Below are 7,562 nucleotides of genomic sequence, written 5' to 3'. Positions count from 1 at the left end.
CAACCCAGTCAACACAGTCAACCCAGTAAACCCATTAACAGAGTTTAGTCTTGTCTTCTCTTTTATGTCCTATGGCCTCATAGCCTCTAACCCAGTGGTTCTCAGCCTTCCTAATGCCGTGACACTTTAATACAGTTCCTCATGTTGTGGTGCCCCCGCCCCCCACTGTAAGCTTAGACTTTTCAAGACGTACTTTATTTGGGGTTCTTGAACACTTCAGCCTCCCTTCTAACCCACCAACCAGAGGTAGTGGAGGAAGAAGGTTAACAGGAAAAGGGGATTTGTGGACCTGTTTAGAAGTAGCTCTTTGGGGCAATTCCAATCTTTGTTGTCAGGATATCAGCAGTCCAGTCCAATAGCCACAAAACATGCATCAGCAACAGCAGCTCGATCTGGCAGAAACCTCAATGCTCTGCAGAGACAGCGGGAGTCAGCAGAAGCAGCAAGGATCCACTGGAATACCACGAGAAGTTCTTTAGCGTGTAGCAATGCAAGAACATCCTCTTGCTGTCCGTGGGGTTATATTTATACTCTTTCTAAACATCACACACCTTCTCAAGCGTCTGCTCCAGCAAAACATCAAATGCCCTCTCAAAAGACACTTTCCAGAAACACATACATCACGGGCTCTCTCACAAGACAGCTTCCAGAAAGACATAACATGACAAAACTGAGTTTCCAAAGAAACCAGAAGTCTCCACTTCATCCAACCATAAAATTACTTAATTATTACTTCATATTGTAAGTCATAATGTAAGTATCTGATATGCAGGACATTTGCTATTCAACCCTCTGAAAAGTCATTCAACTTCCCTGAAGGGGTCACGACCCACAAGTTGAGAACCACTGTTTTGTGTTTGGACCACACAAGTGTAGCGTGAGTTCTTGGCTGTCTGTGTGAGGGGACACTTGGCATGCAGTCTGGATCTGGGTAGACAATTTGCATTGACTTAGGGTTTGTATGGAAGATGAAATGTAATGGAGTTTGGAGGGAGGGCGCAGAGAGTCCTCAGTTCACTTCATGGCATCGCTGCTAGTCCTCCAGGACCTAACTCCTCAACAACTCTTACTAAGGCTCAGGCCTTGACTCTCTTGCCTTCTCCATTGGCTCCCACTCCTTTGTGAGAGTTCTCATGTCTCTGGGCTTTAGCCACCATGCCCTCTCCGCTAGCATTTCTTACTTCTGTAACTCTAGCTCTGAAATCTGTTCAAGGTTTTATGCTCACATATCCAGGTGCCTATCCTATTTCAAGATGAATATATCCATACTGAAGCTTTGTCCTGCCCCCAATCACCACCAAATCTGGTCCTTCACACCCTTATTGCACCATTCAGACAACGGCTCCATCCAGATCCCTAAGGATTATCCTGTTGACATTTCTCTCCATGATCCCCATATCTAACTTATTTGTCATTAGATATAAACAGTTCAGATTCTAAATGTCTGTCAGGTCTGTTTCATCTTCCCTGTCCATTCTGCCAGAACTTTAGCCTGCACTTTATCAGTCCCACCAGATCAGAACAGCACACAAACTGCCTCCTACAAACTCTGTATTAGCAGAGAGTTTCCAAAGAAATAGACTCTATAGAATTTCTTGAGATATGTAAGAAAGATGTACTGTGGGAAAATGACACACATGATGACAGAGACACAGAAGTCCCTTGATCTGATCTTCCCAAGCTGGTGCCCAGGTAAGCCACCATTCCAGAACCATCCAAACAATGAAAGTCAAGAATAGGTGGATCTGATGTTATGAACCCCAGTCTGAATCCAAAGCCTTAAGAACCAGGATCACTGATGTCTAAGTGAAGTGGGAAAATGGTTGTCCCTAGGCATGATGAAGACCTAGTCTCAAGTGGGCTTGAGTCATTGGTCAGGGTTACAGGCACCAAAACCTTGGCCAAATCAGTGATATTCCAGGTTCTTTGTATTGTAAACCCAAAATTTCACAGATAATGAAGATAACTTTAAGGGGCTTTATTTATAGCGAGAGAGCAAGTATAGAAAGTAGAAAGAGTCTCAGGAGAAAGTTGCCTCTGAGGGGCTTTGTCCAGGAGCCAATTAGACTTTTGACTAAAGAAGTAAACAAGTCTTTGAAATGACTGGGCTGAGAAATAAGGAGAGATGGCCTGGTCATCCCAGCCAGTCCAATCACAGTTCCTCACAGAGTGTCCATGTGCCTGACTCTCCATTCTTGTGACTGGGCTAAGCTTCTGGCACAAGTCTTCAAGGTCCAGTGAAGTACCTCTTCATGCATAGCTTCCAGACAGCTGTGTTCTATTGCTATGCACAGGAAAAAAAAGATTAAGTAAATACATACATGAATAACCAAGGACATGAACCAAACCAATGCCTCCTGGCCAAACATTTCTGGCATTTCCAGTCAGATCAGAATAGTCATAGACTCAAGAGTGTTGCTGGCTTCTGGTCAGGAGAGAGAAGGTTGATTTTGGAGGTCCCACCCTAACCATCTGTCAAGTTTCTTTTTCCTCATCACAAGGGCGAAAAGATGGAAACTCCAGCACAAGAAGTGAAGGCTACTCCCTCCTTCCTCTGCCTTGATCTTCTTCTTGGGCCTTTGGTGGACTGGATGATGCTGTCCACCACATGACGGTAGGGTTCTTCACTAGGTCTACTGAGTCAGTTACTAATCTTTTCCGAGACAGCCACTAGGCACATGCAAAAGTAGAGCATCCCCTGCTACCTGACCGTCCATCCCTTAGCCTTCAAAACAAACTCTACCACCACACTCTCCTCCTTCCTCACAGTGCAGACAGCATGGCTGCTGAGATGCAGCTATGACCACAAGGCTCCCCCCATCCCCCAAGCCTGTTTCTATAAAACTCCAACCTAATTCTGTTTCTGGACCTCTGTCCATGTCACATCAGCCCCAACTCCTCTTTCTGAAGCCTCCAAAGGAGCCTCCTTTAGCTGACTAGCATCTACACAGGACTTGGCTTTCTTGTTACCTCCTTGGGGAAACTCTTCAACCCCAGAATTAGTCAGATTCCCCTACTACAACTCTCCTTACACACCATTAATTTTCACAAAGAAGACACGTATCGTGTGTACAGTTAAATAATTATATGACCATCAGCTTAAAGTCTGTCTGCCCCTTTTATACTAAATGCTTCATGAGAAGAATAACAATAATAAAAAAAAAAAACCCACCATGTATCTGTCTCGCTGAGACTTCACCTTTAGTAGATTCTTAATATATACATTTATTGAATAAATAATGAATGAGTGGTCTCTGTAGTACAGTCCAGGGAATTCCATGATCGGGTCCCACTTCTCATACAGCTTGCTTATTCTTTACATCCTGCCTGCTTATGACAACCTGAACCCAGGCGGCCAACCATACAAATTCTCATGCTTACAAACACCAGCCTATGTCATGACACGGGCTGAGCTGTGCTGCAGCCTACTTGTGGTGTTGGTTGGTGTTTCTAACACCAGCATCTATCTGTCCACTCATTAGAGGTACATCTCCTCCATCAGTCTTTTCATCCTCATTCTACCCAGGTAGAAATGACCACTTCATTTCCTACTAGGGCCACCATAGTACCATTCGCCTTGTGGAAGCAACAAGACTTCATATGGCTTGGTTGGGACCCACTAGACTCTTCTATTAGCCAGTCTCCAACTCTTGGTGGATATTGAATGTCCACTGGGGTTTCAAACTTTTTGTGTCCCAGAATCAAAAACCTAGACAGAGACACATGGGTCATGGCAGAAGCAAAGGGAGTTTATGGAGAAACAATGTGCATCAGGGAGCAGAAAGGGGCCAGGGCTGGGAGGAAGTTTATAGGTTCGGTGTCAAATGCTGTACAAACTGCTGTGAACTTTTATATCCCAGGCTGTGGGGGTCATCCACACAGCGTGGGCCTTTTCTGTTCATGCTCTATTTGTTCCATGTTGGCCTTGGTGGCAAAGAGCCTCCAGTCTCTGTGCCAACCGTTCCTTTAATATGCTAATGTTGACCTCACTCACCAAGCTATTCCCCTGCCTCACAACAGTTGGGTAGGATTCAGCTTCAGTGTGGAATCAAAGAGGATGACTGTCATCTCTGAGCCGGCACTTATTCATAAGGTGAAATCCTGCTTTCCGTCCGAGAAGCTCATAGAAAAGTGTACGTGGGGCTTTGTCTCTATTTATTTGTTCTCTTGGGTTTTTTCCAACTTCCAAAAGAGCTCTCGTGGTGTAGCAGAAATAGTGTGGACACCACAGCTCAGCAGCCCAGTTCCTCAGCAAGTCCCTAGTCTTTTGTGAAAACACATTTAACCCTCTCTCAGTGTGCCTGCTGTCAGCTTGGCCAGGACTGGAAGCCTACAATTCCAGATTTTGACACTCTCAAATCTTGGCTTGAGTTCTGTGAAGTCCTCTCCCTCGGCTTCTCCTCTGTTTATTTTCTCTCAGATTATGTCTCCAGTTCTGTTATTCCCCATATGACTTTTAAACATCTTGATTTGATTCAGATCGCCCTTTTGCATTTCTATAGCAGAATTTTATTATAACAAATTCTAACAAATATATATTGTTTTATATATCTAAGTATATAACAAATAATATAGCAAATTTATTTTTTTATTTAAATTTATAAAATTTATAAAATTTATAAAATTTAAATTTATAAAATTTATTATAACAAATTTGCCTCAGTCTTACAGTTCCATATAAGCATGTCTTAACCCAAGAAAAGCTTTAAAGAAAAATCCCTGGTATAATTTACCTTCCTCTGTTTCTAAAACCATTAAATAAATAAGTCTTGGCATGGGCTGAAACCCCAAACATGAAGCACAGCAGTCTCAGTCTCTTTGAAGACCAGCAAGTATCATAAATCACTTGTCCTTTACTGTCACCCCCCAGTGAAGTCCCTTGGGTACCTGACTGACAGCATTTTCTCCTTATACTCTAGTAAGGTACCAGGTGTGAGGTCTCCATGTTTCTTCGAATGAGCGGTTGTTTTGAGTGAACATATAACTCACTGGAATAATGATGATGACCAGAAAACTAACAAATGCAAGCCAGCAGACACTCACACATTTCTGGTCTATTTAAAATATAAACCCCACTCCTCTTTGGACTACAGGCTATCCTTGAAGCACGTCCAGATCAAAGGAGACAAAGCAGGTAGGTTAGAAGTTCCCACATACTACAAATAAAATGGTTTGATGAGGGTCAGTGGTGCTTATAGTAGACTCTGCTGTTAAATAGAGACAAATGTCGAGCTTACACCCCCTGGTCTCAGAAGCCTATCTGCTAACACGAAAGGGAGAGAGGGCGCCATCAGTTCACTTTCTGGGAATCTCATATTTCATATTCTAGAAGTTCAGGAAAAGACCTACAGCTAACTAAATCCCATTTTGCACAACCCTTGTCCAGATTTTATGTCCAGATGTCCACTTTAATGTTTCTCTACTAGCTCAAAATTCTAGGCAATGAGGGCATCAACGGGATTACTGTATCTTAGGGCTTTTCAGACTCTCATATAACCTAGCAAATGGTAACTATTCTTTAGTCACCACAGCCAAGGACACAGACAAGAAATCAGCTCAGCCTTTGATGATTTCGCCTGCTTGTGTGTGAGTGTGTGAATATGCATGTGAGTGTGCACTTGCACGTGTGCGTGTATGAATGTGTACGTGCGTGTGTGTGTGTGTGTGTGTGTGTGTGTGTGTGTGCGCGTGCGCGCGCGCATGCGCGCGCACATTTAAAGGACTAAATGTGAATAACATCCCTGTCTATTTCAGTAAATACAACCCGGATGTAAGTCTTGTTATTTAAAAAGAAAATTCTCATTATTTCCCTTTGGCTATCAGTACTGACAGCTCAACATAATTTTAATTCACCATCATTTTTGTTTTATTTTTAGATGTTCAAATGTTCACAAATGGGCCCATAGGCTCCCCTCCCCCCACTACCTTAAGCTATTTTCTGTGTCCTTCTCTGTTATTCCTAAAGTATTACTGCTTTTCAGTAATAAATATTTCAGTGCAGTCCCGACTGTTCCTCAAGAATGGAAATTGCTCTCGCTCCAGGGAGCTCTGCTTCCTTTTAGTGGAGATTAATGACTTGGGTTTTTCCTCTGTGAGATTTGTATCACTGAAAAGGCTCGCATTCTGTAAATCACACACTACAAGCCAAGGGCAGACCAAGTGGGAGGCTACTGACAGGGGTGTGGCCTCAGAAGCAGAGCGCTAAGCAAACGTCACTGGTCCCTTGGAAATCACTGGAACTACCCCAGCAGGCTAGAGGATGCACCCATCGTTTTAAAATGCACAGCAGCAGCAGTGGGGGAGGTGGTTCAGTCAGTAAAATGCTTTGTGCACACACCAGCCTGCAATTCCAGTGCTGGGCAGGAAGAACAGAAGGGTCCCTGGGGCTTGCTGGTCAGCCAGTATAGAGGAAATGGTGAGTTCAAGGTTCAAAGAGAAATCACCTCAAAAGGGAGGATGGAAAACAATCAAGGGAGATGCCAGATGTCAATCTCTGGCCAACACACACACACACACACACACACACGCACACGCACACACGCACACACCACATACACACATACACCACACACACACACACACACACCACATACACACACATACACAACACACACACATACACCACGTTCACATAAACCATTGAATGGAATACTGACACCATTGGAGCAGAACTCTGAGATGCTGGGACAGTGTACACTAAAGGACTCAGTCTAGGAACTCCATAGGCACGAGACCCAAAAGTGGCCTGGCATGGATGTGTGTGTCTCATGTGTCACTGTGGGTTTCCCTGGGGCTTTTGATACTTGTTCCTGAGCTAATTAACATTCTGGAAACACACTTAGGAAGCTATCAGCCTCCTGCCTCTCGGCATGTAAAGCATGTTTGCTCTTCCTGATCCTGAGTCTGAACTGACCTGGTCCGACCAACGGACAACAAATGCAGTGACACCGCAGGGCTTCTGTGAATATCAGGAGATGCTTTGCAGCCTTGGCTGGGTATCTTGGAATGTTCTGGATGAAAGGTCATAAGACCCTAAGACAACCAAGCTATAAAGAAGTGCAAATTAATCCACTGCTGGGTGTGAGGGACATAAAGAGAGCATGCCCCACCAGCTGGCAATTGATCCAGACAGCCTAACTTGAGTGCTGTTGGAGACTGGTTCTAATGCTTTGATTCAGTCGGGAATCCACATGCCCAAATACTAAAGGTCCTTGTCCCCAATTGGTGTTCGATCGATCGATCAATAAAGATGCCAATGGCTAATGACTGGGCATGGGGCAGGACATGTATAGTTGCGTGGGCAAGGACACAGAGAAGAACGAGGGAGATTTGCCATGACTCGGGGGAAGAAGGATGGGCCACAGTAGCGGCAGGAGATAAAGCCAGCCAGCCAAGTGAGATTTTGAGTAAGTGGCCACTTCCCCAATTGGGCCTGAGGTAGCAGGGGAAGGAGTGCCCAGTCTTTGAGGTAGCCAAGGCATTTAAAAATAAGCTAGTGTGTGTGTGTGTGTGTGTGTGTGTGTGTGTGTGTGTGTGTGTGTTTCTTTCATGGATCCAAAAAT

Source organism: Arvicanthis niloticus, chromosome 7, assembly GCF_011762505.2.
Source record: "Arvicanthis niloticus isolate mArvNil1 chromosome 7, mArvNil1.pat.X, whole genome shotgun sequence".
Classification (NCBI taxonomy): domain Eukaryota; kingdom Metazoa; phylum Chordata; class Mammalia; order Rodentia; family Muridae; genus Arvicanthis; species Arvicanthis niloticus.
Note: the sequence above shows the minus strand (reverse complement) of the source record.